This window comes from Cebus imitator, unplaced genomic scaffold, assembly GCF_001604975.1.
Source record: "Cebus imitator isolate Cc_AM_T3 unplaced genomic scaffold, Cebus_imitator-1.0 Scaffold63, whole genome shotgun sequence".
Classification (NCBI taxonomy): Eukaryota; Metazoa; Chordata; class Mammalia; order Primates; family Cebidae; genus Cebus; species Cebus imitator.
The window spans coordinates 4,010,443-4,024,863 of NW_016107378.1; the positions used below are offsets into that span (position 1 = coordinate 4,010,443).

Consider the following 14,421-nt stretch of genomic DNA (forward strand, 5'->3'; position numbering starts at 1 on the left):
TGCAATAATGCCGAACTGTGTCCTCACTGTCCATCAGTATCATCTGTGTCCTCTCTCAACAAAGCTAAAGGGTCTGATACTTTATTCATATACAGCCTTCTTATCTGCAATGTAATCTGCAATTTCTTGTGGACACATTAACTTTTCCGCATCTATATCAGGAATTTCAAACCGAAATTAGTCTTCCATGGCCATGATAATCTCCACTTGGTCCAAACTGTCTAAGCCCAGGTCTGTCATAAAATGAGAATTTACGGCAAGCTTCTCTGGGTCAATCTTGTCATAGAGTTTCAATACGTAAAGAACACGGTCCTGGATGCCCTCTAATGTCAAAGGGGACGCTTCGCAATGCAGACGGCACAACTGTGGAACTCTACCCCGAACCTGCGCGAGCGCCGAGGCCGGCTGCGAAGGCCCGGGCGTCGTCCGGGTCCCCGCGGAGCACAGAGAGGTGCTGAAAGGCTGGGCGGCGGCCAGCATGGAGACCCGGGGCAGCGGTGCGAAGGCCGCAGGCAGGCGGCGGACACAGGAGGAAAGGACACGAGACGCCATGGCTACCTATTTTATTATTTTTTTAGACACAGGGTTTCCCTCTCCGTCTCCCAGGCTGGAGCGCAGTGGCAATTTCATAGCTCACTGCAAGCCTCGACCTCCCAGCCTCAAGCAATCAGCCTCCTAAGTAGCTGAGACTACAACCATGAGCCACCACACCCAGCTAATTTTTTATTTTTTATTTATTTATTTTTGTAGAGATAGGGCCTCCTTTGTTGCCCTGGCTGGCCTCTAACTTCTCAAGCAATTATGCCCTTATTATGCAATAAATCTGGTCCACCATGCTTTATATCATTGGGTCATAACGACCACATTATACAGATGAGAAAAGTGAGGAAACTCAGAGGTGAAATGACTTTTCCAAGATCACACGGCAAGGGTGGAGCCAAGACTTCAACCCTGGCAGATTCTAGAATCTGCTCATTTAAGCAGCACTGATTAACCCCACTGGAAGAGGGGCAAATCAGTACTAACTATAGAACCAGAACCCAGGCCTAGGAGTCAATACCAACTATAAACTTAGAATTTTGTTCCTTGCCTGATCTTATCACAGGGGCATCTTAAAAGAGCCTCTCCAAGTAGCAGGGTGGGGCTTCTAAGACTAGGGAGTGGAGGAAAGAATGGCATGGTTCACTGGTCAGCCTTCTCTCAATTATAAGCAATTTTAACTTTCCTTCAAATCTGTAATTATAGGATTATTGCAAACTCAATATATAGGTTGCTGATTTTGAAGCATGCATATACACAGTTCTGACAATTACTGACCAAAAGTGTAAAAGGTACGCCTTAAAAATGTTTAAGAATACACTTCCTAATTTTTGTGCATGGAGGTCTTCAAACATGATCCTGATCACAGAAGATTTCAGAAAAAGAGACTGCATATAAGCGTGTAGATAAAAGCTGTCTTCCCTCTTTAACTCTGTTGTCTAAAACATCCCTTTGTGTTGCAAAAATAAATGCAGACAAGACAGAGAAGCATTGGCAGGGAACTCTCCCATATTTAATGAATCCTGAAAACACTGTCCCCACTCCAAACTAGTGATTGAATTCTTGTCTTCCCACTCCCGAGTTTAGGTGCTGGAGGTGATGTTTTTTTCTTTTTCTTTCCTTTATTCCAACTGGAAGAAAAACACATTGCCTGATTGCTCTTCATTGAGACTCCCCTCTGACTGAGATATATTCTGGATAATATAGGCTAGTCTTTCCCAGAGGCAGTAGAACACCCTAGATAGCCACTCATACTCCTTTCATTGTATTTGAAATTTGAGCTGGAAGGAAACTTAGAGGGAATTGAAATCTAACACCCCTTTGCTCCCTTTTTATTCAAACAGATAAGGAAACTATGGTCCACAGAGGTTTAAAAACTTGCCCAAAACACACATTTCGTTGAAGAGAATCTGAGATTCCAACTGATATGGTTTGGCTCTGTGTCCCCACCCAAATCTCTTCTCAAATTGTAATCCTCATAATCCTCATGTGTCAAGGGAGAGGCATAGTGGGAGGTGATTGGATCATGGGGGCAGTTTTCTTCAAGCTGTTCTTGTGATAGTGAATGAGCTCCATGAGATCTGATGGTTTTATAAGTGTTGGACACTTCCTCCTCACACACTGTCTCTCTCCTGCTACCATATTAGAAGTGCCTGCTTCCCCTTCCATCAAGATTGTAAGTTTCCTGAGGACTCCCTAGTCATGCACAACTGTGAGTCAATTAAACCTCTTTCCTTTATAAATTACTCAGTCTCAGGGAAGTTCTTTACAGCAGTGTGAAAATTGACTGATATACCAACTCAGCTCTTAACTTGCATTTCTGTTTTTCCACAATAGCACTCAAACTGCCCAGTGCCCAGGGAAAGTCTCCATAACACTAACATCTGGACAAGAAATGATGAAGGTGGGTGAAATGTCAAGTCTTCTGATATTTAGCTAGACAGAGAGGCAGCACCTAGCTACTTGATGCTGTCTTATACATCCCCACATTGATCTGCAACTGCAGGTGTGAAGATTGTATTAATTTACCAGTTCAAGAACAAATAAGCCTTGGCTGGTGTAAAAGAGAGGCTCATGGTAACCCAAGCGCATCTTCACATCTTTGAGAAAACAACAAAAGCCACCTCTGGCGAGGCACCATCCATAATGCACCCCATTGCATCTGAGGTTTTATGCCCAAAAGGAATGTAAACTAGGGCTGAGGTTGGTGGCAACTTCTGGGCATCTTACCCAACAGAAAAATCAGGAGCAATTGAAAACAGGGTGGGGGGAGGATGCATGTTTTGTTTGTTCTTTTTTTTTTCTCTTTTCAAAGGGTCAAAAGCCAACAATCGGACACTTGTAAAAGTGTCAGCCCAAAGGGGGAAGGCTCCTTGGATGACATGATAGCTCACCCAGAAGCTCAGCATGTATCAGAAACCGAGATTCAACACCACGTTTTCTTTCTCTTCCTTCCAACAGTCTCTGTTGCTCGTGGCAGATTTAATGGTGTGATTTACAGCGCTGAGAGACCTTTGTCAGGGCCAGTAAAATGACAAACAATAAATATATGGAGCAGTATGTTAACAGCCTCCACACAATACCTTGTCAGTTACAGCTTGATAGCGATACATTTTAATTTTGTCTTTCATAAAAATCTTGGCATGTATGCCTCATTTGAACACAGGCTTCCAAGTCAAGTGTGTCATCCAAGCATGCAGTTTATCACCCTCTATATTTTCTGTCCTTTTCATTTAATGTCATTCCTATGGCAACAGACATCGCCCTGGAAATCATTTTCAAAACAGCTTATTTGTTGAAAGGAATTGGGTGAAGCTAAAATATGTGTTTGGCTGGGAAGAATGTCAGAGTGTGAATATGGCTTAGTTACATTAATCATATTCTTTGAGGACTTTGTGTAATCAGATACTTGAAGAAGGCGTATTGTGGGGTGGAATTTGACATCCCAACCCCGCCCCCAGCTTTTTATGATTTTGCATTTCATAAGGATAAAAATAAGAGAGGCAAACCTGCAGTTCACTCCATGGAGAAAGATCTACGCTTGTTTCTAAGGTGGGACAGCATGTCCATTTGGCGAATAGGGTAGATTGGTGGATTGTAGCCCTAATAATACTGAACTGCCGTTACTATGAAGCTCATTATGTGAATTCAAATTTATTCATTCAACATATGTTCAACACATCTTTAATGAGCATCTACTATGAGATGAATATTGCCTGAGAAAACAGTGGTGAAGAAAAAACACACAAACCTCTGCTCCCATGGAGCTTTAGCTCTAGTAAACAGAATCGATTTTATTATTTATATATTTACTATTATGATGATTATTAGAGACAAAGTCTTACTTCGTCACCCAGGCTGGAATGCTGCAGAGCAAGCATAGCTCACTGCAACCTCAAACTCCTGAGCTCAGGGCAAGTCTCCTGCCTAAACCTCCTGAGTAGCTGGAACTACAGGTGCATGCCAACACCTGGTTAAGGAGGACAGATTTTTTTTTTCTTCTCTTTCTTTCATTTGTTTTTTAATTTATTTTACTTTTGGTGCATACTATATCTGGCATTTCTCCCCATGTTATCCCTCCCCACCCTCGCTTCCCTCCCCATCCCCCATTGTCTCTCCCCTGCCCTCCCCCAACTGTCCCCTGTGTGTGATGCTCCTCTCCCTGAGTCCATGTGTTCTCGTTGTTCAACACCCACCTATGAGTGAGAACATACGGTGCTTGACTTTCTGTTAGTTTGCTGAGAATGATGGTTTCCAGATTCATCCAAGTCCCTACAAAGGACATGGACTCATCGTTTTTTATGGCTGCGTAGTATTCCGTGGTGTATATGTACCACATTTTCTTTGTCCAGTCTATCATTGATGGGCATTTGGGTTGGTTCCAGGTCTTTGCTATTGTACACAGGGCTGCAATGAACATCTGTGTGCATGTGTCTTTATAGTAGAACGATTTATAGTTCTTTGGGTATATACCCAATAGTGGGATTGCTGGGTCAAATGGAATTTCTATTTCTAGATCCTTGAGAAATCACCACACTGTCTTCCACAATGATTGAACTAATTTACACTCCCACCAACTGTGTAAGAGTGTTCCTATTTCTCCGCATCCTCTCCAGCATCTGTTGTCTCCAGATTTTTTAATGATTGCCATTCTAATTGGCGTGAGATGATATCTCAGTGTGGTTTTGATTTGCATAAGGAGGACAGATTTTAAATAAGCAAACTAATATGTTGTCGAAGCTGGGTTCTCCAGCACCAGGGTCTGAGATGGGGGTTCTTGATTTATTGAAGACTCAATAAACAAGTTGTACAGGAGGTTTGTAAGTTAGTGTAGAGAGCAGAACCAGACAGAGGATGAAACCAAGCAAAGCTGAGTCTAGCCTCTGTCTGATCTCAACAGAAGCTCTGCAGTGCAAATGGCGCCACTTAGCTGACCCATGTCGGGACATTGCACTAGTGAGTCATTGGTTGCACGCTGCCTTGTGGAGGAGATGTGTGCCATCACAGCCTCCTAGGCATTCGTCGGTGAGATGGCTCCCATTAACCAAGAGTAATATTTGGAGAAAGGTGCGGACGTGGGCCATTGGCCATCAAAATCCATGTCAGCTGGGAAGTGGACATACCAACCAGGGAAGGGAGTCAGGGCACATATTTCCTACTACATGCACACATACATGCAGTATTTTAAGTAAGAAATAATACTATGAATAAAATAAAAGACACTGGTCACTAGTAGGTAGACACGTCATGAATGCTTTTCTAAAGAGATAACATCGGAACGGAAGCCAGCCATATGAAGATCTGAGGGAATTGTTAAAGCAGAGAAAACAACAGGCCAAATAACCCTTGAGGGTGTTCTTTCAAAGGGTGGCAAGTTCAGGATATTTGAGAAACAGAAAGTGGGCTCAGGTGGCTAAAGTGCCATGAGCAATGGATGGGGCAATAGAGGAGAAAGTCAAAGAAACAAGCTAGGGTCAGGTTATATAGAGTATAGAAAGCCATGAGAAGGGCATTATATTTTATTGTAAGGTCAATAGAGAGCTCACTATACTCTTAAGCCAGCCAGCATCACATAGCGGAATATAAAAATTAAACCACCTGCCTACATTCATCTCCTCCCACTCTGCTGAGTACCCTGAGAAGCAAAAGTAGTGAGTATGTGTCACAAGCACAAGATGCTACCTATTTCATTGAGGAGACAGGTCTTGCTAGATGGAGACTCACAAAGGAGGCAGTACTTACATGAATATGAATATCAGCTACACATCTGACTGTCCGTGGCTTGATACAATGCCTGATTATTGGTTCACACAGCAGCCCACTAAAGCTTTCTTAATCTATATTATGAATGATTGGATGACCTGCAGTTTTGATGGAAATCTGAAGCCTTTTCATCATACATGATTCCTTTATTTGGTATTTCAGGAACACATTTTCACCAAATTAGAGCCTAAAGCAGTCTTTCATAAAGGCTGCATTCTGCGTAATAGCCTTATAGAACCTCACCACCCAAACTGTTGTCTGCAGACCTTGAGCATGGGCATGACCATGACATGAGAGCTTAGGAAAGCATAACAGGCTCTGCCACAAACCTATCGAACTGGAATCTTCATTTTAACAAGGAGGTCCCCCCAGGTGATTTGTATGCCCATTAAAGTTTGATAAGCTCTGATGCAGAACATTGTTTCTACAGGAAAATGTGTCCTGAGGTACAATAACTCACCGATTAACAACACAAACACTTGGGACATACAACCAGGGTGTGAACTGGCCTCTGCCAAAAATTTTTAAAAGTTAAAAATTACAATATAGTTTAAAAAGAACTACACTTGTAAGTCCTTTCCACAGCGCTGTCAAATGCGTGGACACCAGGAATGTGCTTGAGAGTCCAAGATAATTCAAGAGAGACCCTCAATATAAAGAGATTTAAAAGGCCAAATGCAGTGGCCCATGCCTGTAATCCCGGCACGTTGGAAGGCCAAGGTGGTTGGATCACATGAGACCATGAGTTCAAGACCAGCCTGACCAACATGGCAAAACCTTGTCTTTACTAATAAATAAATAAATAAATACAAAAATGAGCCAGGCATGGTGGTGCACACCTGTAATCTCACCTACTTAAGAGACTGAGGCAGAAGAATTGCTTGAACTTGGGAGGAGGAGGTTACAGTGAGCCTAGATCACACCACTGTGCTCCAGCCTGGGCAACAGAGTGAGACTCTGTCTAAAAAATGAATAAATAGATATTTGAAGAAGAAAAGAGTAAGCAATGTAGCTTTGATGGATGGTTTCACAGAAAAGGAGAAATCAGAATCAGTCAAAGTGTGTCTTAAAATTTTATTTCTGGAAAGGACATGAACAGTCACTTTTCAAAAGAAGACATATGCAGCCAAGTGTCTATGAAAAAAGCTCAATATCACTGATCATTAGAGAAATGAAAATCAAAACTACAATGAGATACCATCTCACACCAGTCAGAATGGTTTATTAAAAAGTAAAAAGAAAAAAAAAAACATAAAAAAACCAGATGCTGACATGCTTGCCAAGCAAAGAGAACGCTTATACACTATTGGTGAGAGTGTAAATTACTTCAACCATTGTGGAAAGCAGTGTGGTGATTCTTTAAAGAGCTAAAAACATAAATACCGTTTGACCCAACCATCGCATTATTGGGTATATACCCAAAGAAATATAAATCATTCTACCCTAAAAACACGTGCATGCATATGTTCATTGCAGCACTGTTTGCAATAGCAAAGACATAGAATCAACTTAATGCCCATCAATGACAGATTGAATGAAGAAAATGTGGCACATATACACCATGGAATACTATGCAGCCATAAAAAAGAATGAGATAATGTCCTTTGCAGGAACATGAATGGAGTGGAGACTATGATCTTTAGTAAACTAAGGAAAAGAAAACCAAATACCTTGTGTTCTCACTTATAAGTGGAAGCTAAATGATGAGAACACATGGGCACAAAGAGGGAACATCAGACACTGGGGACTACTTTGTGAAGGGTGGGAGGAGGAAGAGGACCAGAAAAAATAACTGTTGTGTGCTAGGCTCAGTACCTGGGTGACAAAATAATCTGTACAACAAACCCCCATGACTTGAGTTTACCTATATAACAAACCTGCATATGTACCCCTGAACCTAAAGCAAAAGTTTTAAATATATATATTTACGTGTGTGTGTGTGTGTGTATATATATATATATATATATATATACACACACACACACATATAATTGCTATGAGGCAAACTTCCAGAATGGTAGAAATCCAAAAATCTCCTTTATAAAAGCAATGAGAATGCTGTCAGATTTATTGAAATCAGTAGATTTAAGATCTCTGGAAATTAATCAAAGGCTTGCAATAACCCAAGAAGTAGTTATCCAAAGTTCTACTAGATGCTAAGAGATATTACCCCAACGATGATGCCGTGGTGAAATTAGGAACATTGGATTAAACAAAGTTGCCAGTTTCTCTTCTGTAGGATCTTTTAAAGGCTTTCATACCCTAAATATTCATTGTATAGTCTGAAATTTTTTCCAAACTTAATTGGTCACAGATCTCTTTTATGGTGAGATATTCTATGGATCTAAGTCCTGAGAAATACACTCTGGAACATACTAGGTGTGACTTTGAGGTTAGATCTATGAAAAGATTAAGAGTTCTAGACACCGGAAGGAGTCAACATAACAAAAGGTGTGCTTGCAAAAGTCCCCTGAAAGCCTGGATATTTTTCTGGAATGTGATTAGGAGAGAAGCTGGTTAAGAAGAAAAGTGGCCAAATGTTGGAGTCTTTGCAGGTTAAACACGATCATCCAGAAGAACAATTTCTTAAAACAGGTAACAGTCAGCTGGGCATGGTGGCTCACATTTATAATTCCAGCACTTTGGGAGGCCAAAGCCGGAGGATTGTTCTAGGCCAGGAGTTTGAAACCAGCCTGGGCAACACAGTGAGACCCTGCCTCTACAAGAAAATTTTTCAAAAATTAAAAAATAGCCAACTGTGGCGGCATGTGCCTGTAGTCCCAGCTACGAGAAAGGCTGAGGCAGGGCTGGGGAGTGGGGAAGGGGGCATTTGAGCCCAGAACTTCAAGGCTGCAGTGAGCCATGATCACGCCAACGCACTCCAGCCTGAGCAAAAGAGCAACACCCTGTTTCAAAAATACAAAAACAAAGTTACACAAGGCAGACACCATAAAAGACTGATTAATTTTATGTCATTAAGATTTAAATTTCCATAGAGCAAAAAACTATATTAAGTCAAGTGAAAAGACAACCCATAGCTTATCAGAAGGTATCTGCAATACATACAACCAGCAAGGAGACTATGCAGAATGTACAAAAGGCAAAGGGTATTGGCTGGTAATAAACAGAGAAGGCAACTTAAATAATCAATAGATATGCAAACCGATGCTCAACTTCCAGAATTATTAGAAAGTACAAATCAAATTAAAAGTATAATAAATTTAACAAAAATTCTAATCTCTGACAATACCAAGTGCTCATAAAGAAATTGACTACGCAACTCTCATATGCTCTGAGAAGGCTTTATGAATCTTTTACTCACATTTCTGACACCAAAGATGTGAGTGGATCTTCCTCACACCAACCAGTGTGCCAACTCTCTGGACCTCAACTGGATATGCTACAGTTCAAGTCAATTCTGACACTACCTGGAGTTGGCACCAGATTCCCCCAATTTGAGGGCTGAGTTCCACCAAACTACCGTCACTTCAGATGCCAGTCACAAGTATTGAGTACCCAGGGTGCCTACACTTCTGCCCAACCTTGCTACAAAGCTAGGGGTTCCCATAACCTCCTCCCTTCAGGTTTAGTAATTTGCAAGAGTGGCTCATAGAACTCAAGGAAACACTTGATTTGCTATCAGTTTATTATAAAGGATACAACACAGGAACAGCCACATGAAAGAGATGCACGGGGAATGTATGGATGGGGAAGCATGCATGGAGCCTCCGTGTCCTCTCTGGGGTTACCACTTACCCTCCAACACGTGAATGTGTTCACCATCCCTGAAGCTCTCTGAGCCCCTTTGTTTAGGAGTCTCTTACGGAGATTCCATTCCAATAAATCTTGATTACTCAAGATTTATTAAATCATTGACCACTGGTGATTAGCTGCATCTCTAGCCCCTGTCCCCTCTCTGGAGGTAAGGAGGTGAGGCCACCTTACCTCCTTAGAAAGTGCCACCCCTCTAATCATGCTTAGCTTTTCTGGAGATCTGCCCTCAACCTGAAGCTATCTAAGGTCTACCAGCACCCCAGTCATTTAACTGGCACACAAAAGACACTTATCACTCCAGAGATTTCCAAGCCATTTTAGAACTGTGTGTCAGGAACACGGCACTAAGACCAAAAATATATATTTTTATTATATCACAGGGGACAAACTGGTACAGGTTGAATATCCCTTATATGAAATCACTGGGACCAGAACCGTTTGGGATGTTGGATTTTTTTTTTTTAATGTTTGCGTTATGTTTTTCAGTTGATCATCCATAATACAGAAGTCCAAAATGCTAAATGTATCAATGAGCATTTCTTTTGAGCATCAGTGCTCAAAATGTTTTGAATTTTGGAGCACTTCCAATTTCAGATTTTTGGATTTGGAATGCTCAATCTGTATAAATATTTTGGAGGGCAATTGGAAAAAGTTTAGAAAATTTGGAGATGGACATACCCCCTAGAGAAACTCCTACTTATCTGCACAAGAAAATAAGTTAAAGAATGTTCCAGTATTCTTTGTGGAAACAATCTAAATGGCAATTAGCAGAATAGATGAATATATTGTTGTTTATTCATATAATGAAATATTACGTAGTAGCTAAATATTTTGGGGCTATATGAATTAACATTGATAAATCTATAAAACACATAAAGTATGATACCGTTTACAATAAAATTTTCTAAAATGCAAAATTGTTTTGAATATTGCTTATCAGGCCCTCACAGATGCTAACAGTATGAAAATATGCATGGAAATAATACGTACAAATTCAACATGTCAGTTACCTCTAGAGAGGAAGAGAAGGAAATGGGAGTGAATAGGGATACACAGAAGCTTCAATTGTTTGCAAACAAAAGAAATGTCTGAAGCAAGTACACTTTTTAATGTTTAAATTCAACCTAGATATGTATGGATAAATAGGTGTTTACAATATTATTCTCTCTTTTTTCTGTACATAGTATTTTCTTTTTTGAAACAGGATCTTACATTGTCACCCAGGCTTCAGTGCAGTGGCAGAATCTTGGCTCCCTGCCACCTCAACCTCGCAGGCTCAAGCGATCTCCTTCCTCAGCCCGCTGAGTAGCTGTTACTACAGGTGGGGCACCACAGTTGGCTATTTTTTTTATTTTTAGTAGAGACAGGGCTTCACCACGTTGCCCAGCTTGGTCTCAAGCTCCTGAGCTCAAGCAATCCTCCCACCTCAGTCTCCCAAAGTACTAGGATCACATGCGTGAGCTACTGCAACCAGCCTGTACATCATATTTTCTATTATTAGATGACTCTGAGCAAAGATGCATCCTTTCTATTTTAATTTTTTGTAGAGACAGGGTCTCTTCACAGGCTGATCTCACAGGCTGATACCAAACTCCCAAGCTTACATGATCCACCCACCTCAGCCTCCCAAAGTGCTGGGATTATATGCGTGAGCCACTGCACCCAGCCAGGATGGGCTCTTGTATAAGGAATCTTGTATAAGGCTCTTGTATAAGGAATTTTTAGTCCTTGAACAGGGAAGAGAAATGTCTGAAAGACTGGGAGAAACGCTTCCTGCATGTGTGGTGAGGAAAGACTCACCACTGTGAGATTAGATCCAACTTCGTTGAGAAGCAGAGACAGGGCACATGCTGAGTCTGCCAGAGGCAATGCTTAGGCAACAGAAGAAAGAACAGGGCCATAGAACAGGCCACAGATGCCACACACGTGACCTGTCGACTTCGGAGCCAGCATGGGGAAGGCAGAACAGAGCTGTGCTCAAGAGCCTGAGTCGTGCAGTCAGCCAGTCCTGGGTTTGAATCCCCCATTCATCTCTAGTTAGACAGCTTTATCGGGTTATACTTTTTATCATTCTCTCCATCTGTTCAGTGCATGCAAGCACGATGCTTCTGTCATAGGACTGATATGAGGATTAAATGAAATAATACAGGTAAAATACTTATCACAATGTCTGGCATGTAATAAGCATATTGTAAGTGGTAGATATTATATGATAGTATCACTCAGGGCCTGTCAAGGAAACAAACCAAGGCCAGCTCACACCTTTAATCCCAGCAGTCTGAGAGACCAAGGTAGGAGGATTGCTTGAGTCTAGGAGGTGGAGACCTGCCTGGGCAACACAGTCAGAAAGAGGAAGGAAGGAAGGGAGGGACGGAGGGAAGGAAAGGGAAAAGGAAAGGGAAAGGGAAAGAGAAAGGGAAGGAAAGAAAGGATTTAAAACAAAATGAGAAAACTGAAAGCACTCCAGTGATTTCAAACAGTGGGAGTTGAACACGAGGGACTGGTTTTGTGGGTAACCCTTTTCCGATTGGCCTAGATTGTGTCATGTGACTTCCCATGATCAAGTGATGGGCATTCCTTTTAGGATCACAGAGTGAGACAGGTCAGACCCCAGCAACATATGTCTGCTGCCCCTGCTTAACACTCAGTTTAAATGTCAGTTTAAATCTCAGTTTAAAGGTTTGGGGGAAAGCACAGAAGATGAATAAAGTAGCTTAGAGATCAGCAACTGGTGAGAAGCTGCAGGGGCAACGTGGAAAGAAGGCTATGTTCGTTTTCTCCGGATGCCTAAACAAAACACATCACATTGGGTGATTTAAAATAACAGAAATGTGTTCTTCCATGTTTCTGGAGTCTGGAAGTCCAATATCAGGGGGTCAGCAGGGTTGGTTTCCTCTAAGGGCTTTGAGGGACAATTTGTCCCATGCCTTCTTCTGGTTTCTGAATGTGTTTGGCAATTTTTGGCATTCCTTGGCATGTAGAGCAGAAGACCTCAATCCCCGGGACCATTACCAGTCTGTGGCCTGTTAGGAACTGGGCTGCATGACAGGAGGCGAGCAGCAGGCAAGTAAGCGTTATCACCTGAGCTCACCTCCCATCAGATCAGCGGCAGCATTGCATTCCCATGGGAGCTGGAATCCTACTGTGAACTGTGCATGTGAGGGTTCTAGGCTGTGCTCTCCTTATGAAAATCTAATGCCTAATGATCTGAGGTGGAACAGTTTCACCCTGAAACCATTACCCAACCCCCAACCTGACTGTGGAAATATTGTCTTCCACAAAACCAGTCCCTGATGCCAAAAATGTTGGGGACCACTGACATACAGATATCACTCCAGGCTCTGCCACCGTGTTCACATGGCCTTCTCCTGCATCTCTGTCTTCTCCTCTTAGAAGGTCACCTGTCACCGGCTCACACCTGTAATCCCAGCACTTTGGGAGGCTGAGAAGGGTGGATCACCTGAGGTCAGCAGTTTGAGACCAGCCTGACCAACATGGTGAAACCCTTTCTCTACTAAAAATACAAAAATTAGCTGGATGTAGTGGTGCATACCCAGCTATTCAGGAGGCTGAGGCTGGAAAATCGTTTGAACACTGCACTCCATCCTGGGGGACAGAGCAAGACTCCATCTCAAAAAAAGGAAGGCCACCAGTCACAATGGACTAGGGCTACCTTACTCCAAAATGACTTCATCTTAACTAATTACATCTACAAAGACTCTGTTTCCATATAAGGTCACATTCACAGGTACTGAGGGTTAGGACTTAAACACATCTTTCAGGAGGACAAAATTCAACCCACAGCAGATATGGTTTCAATGAGAAGCCAAGGTCATCCGGGATGGGCTAGAGCACTGGCTGATCCTGTGCTCTAGTAGAAGTCAGGACAGGGAGAGAGGTACCCTCAGGGAAAGCTGCAGCTTCAGATTCTTTTGCCCAGCCACTGCCATAGTTGCCACTAGAGGCAGACAGGGAAATACACTTTCTCCCTTCCTCCTGTTCTTCAATCTCTCTCCAGTGCCTCTTAAGGGCCAGAACAGACAGAAAGCAATTGACATGAGGGCCTGGGAAACTTCTGCAGAAGTCAGCTGTCCCTTTCCCCTGTGTTCAAAAAACAACCCCCAAGCATAGGGATATTCTGTTGCAATTGCTCTAAGTCTGTCAAGGCCACACAAAACTGATCACCCTAACTGGAATAAAAGGTGGGACTGGGAGGATTTTGAAGTGGTAACCAAGAAATATCCAGTGAAAGATAAAAGAGAAATGGCCTCTACCCATGGAGATGTTAGACTAGTGAAGAAGCATATTAGTCTGTTCTCACACTGCTATAAAGAAATACTTGAGGCTGGATAATTTGTGAAGAAAAGAGGTTTAATTGGATCATCGTTCTGCAGCCTGTACAAGAAGCATGGTGACATTTGCTTCTGGGAGGTCTCAGAGAGCTTATATTAACGGCAGAAGCCAAAGCGGAGGCTGGCCATCTTACATGGTGGGAGCAAGAGCAAGAGAGAGCAGGGAGATGACACACACTTTTAAATGGCCAAGGGGTGGAGGAAGTCACACACTTTTAAACAAACAGATACCACAAGAACTTACTATCTCAAGGACAGTAACAAAAAGGATGGTGTTACAGTATTCATGAGAAACCACCTCCATGATCCAATCATCTCCCAGCAGGCCCCACCTCTAAACTTATCCCTAATGGGGAATTACAATTCAACATGAGATTTGGTGGGGGGAAACAGATCCAGACAATATCAAAGAGAGAGAGATTACATAAAAATAATTTTAATTGTGAAGTTAAATGTGCTGTGAATTTAAAAAGTAGAATGAGTAAAGGAAAAG

The 14,421-nt window shown here is 42.2% G+C and overlaps 1 long non-coding RNA gene and 1 pseudogene across 1 annotated transcript in view; both read right to left on the reverse strand.

The window, feature by feature from the left end:
- Positions 1 to 14,421, reverse strand: part of LOC108305459 — a 94,349-nt gene that overhangs the window by 33,504 nt on the left and 46,424 nt on the right. The window lies entirely within an intron of this gene.
- LOC108305458 lies at positions 49 to 552 on the reverse strand (annotated as a pseudogene).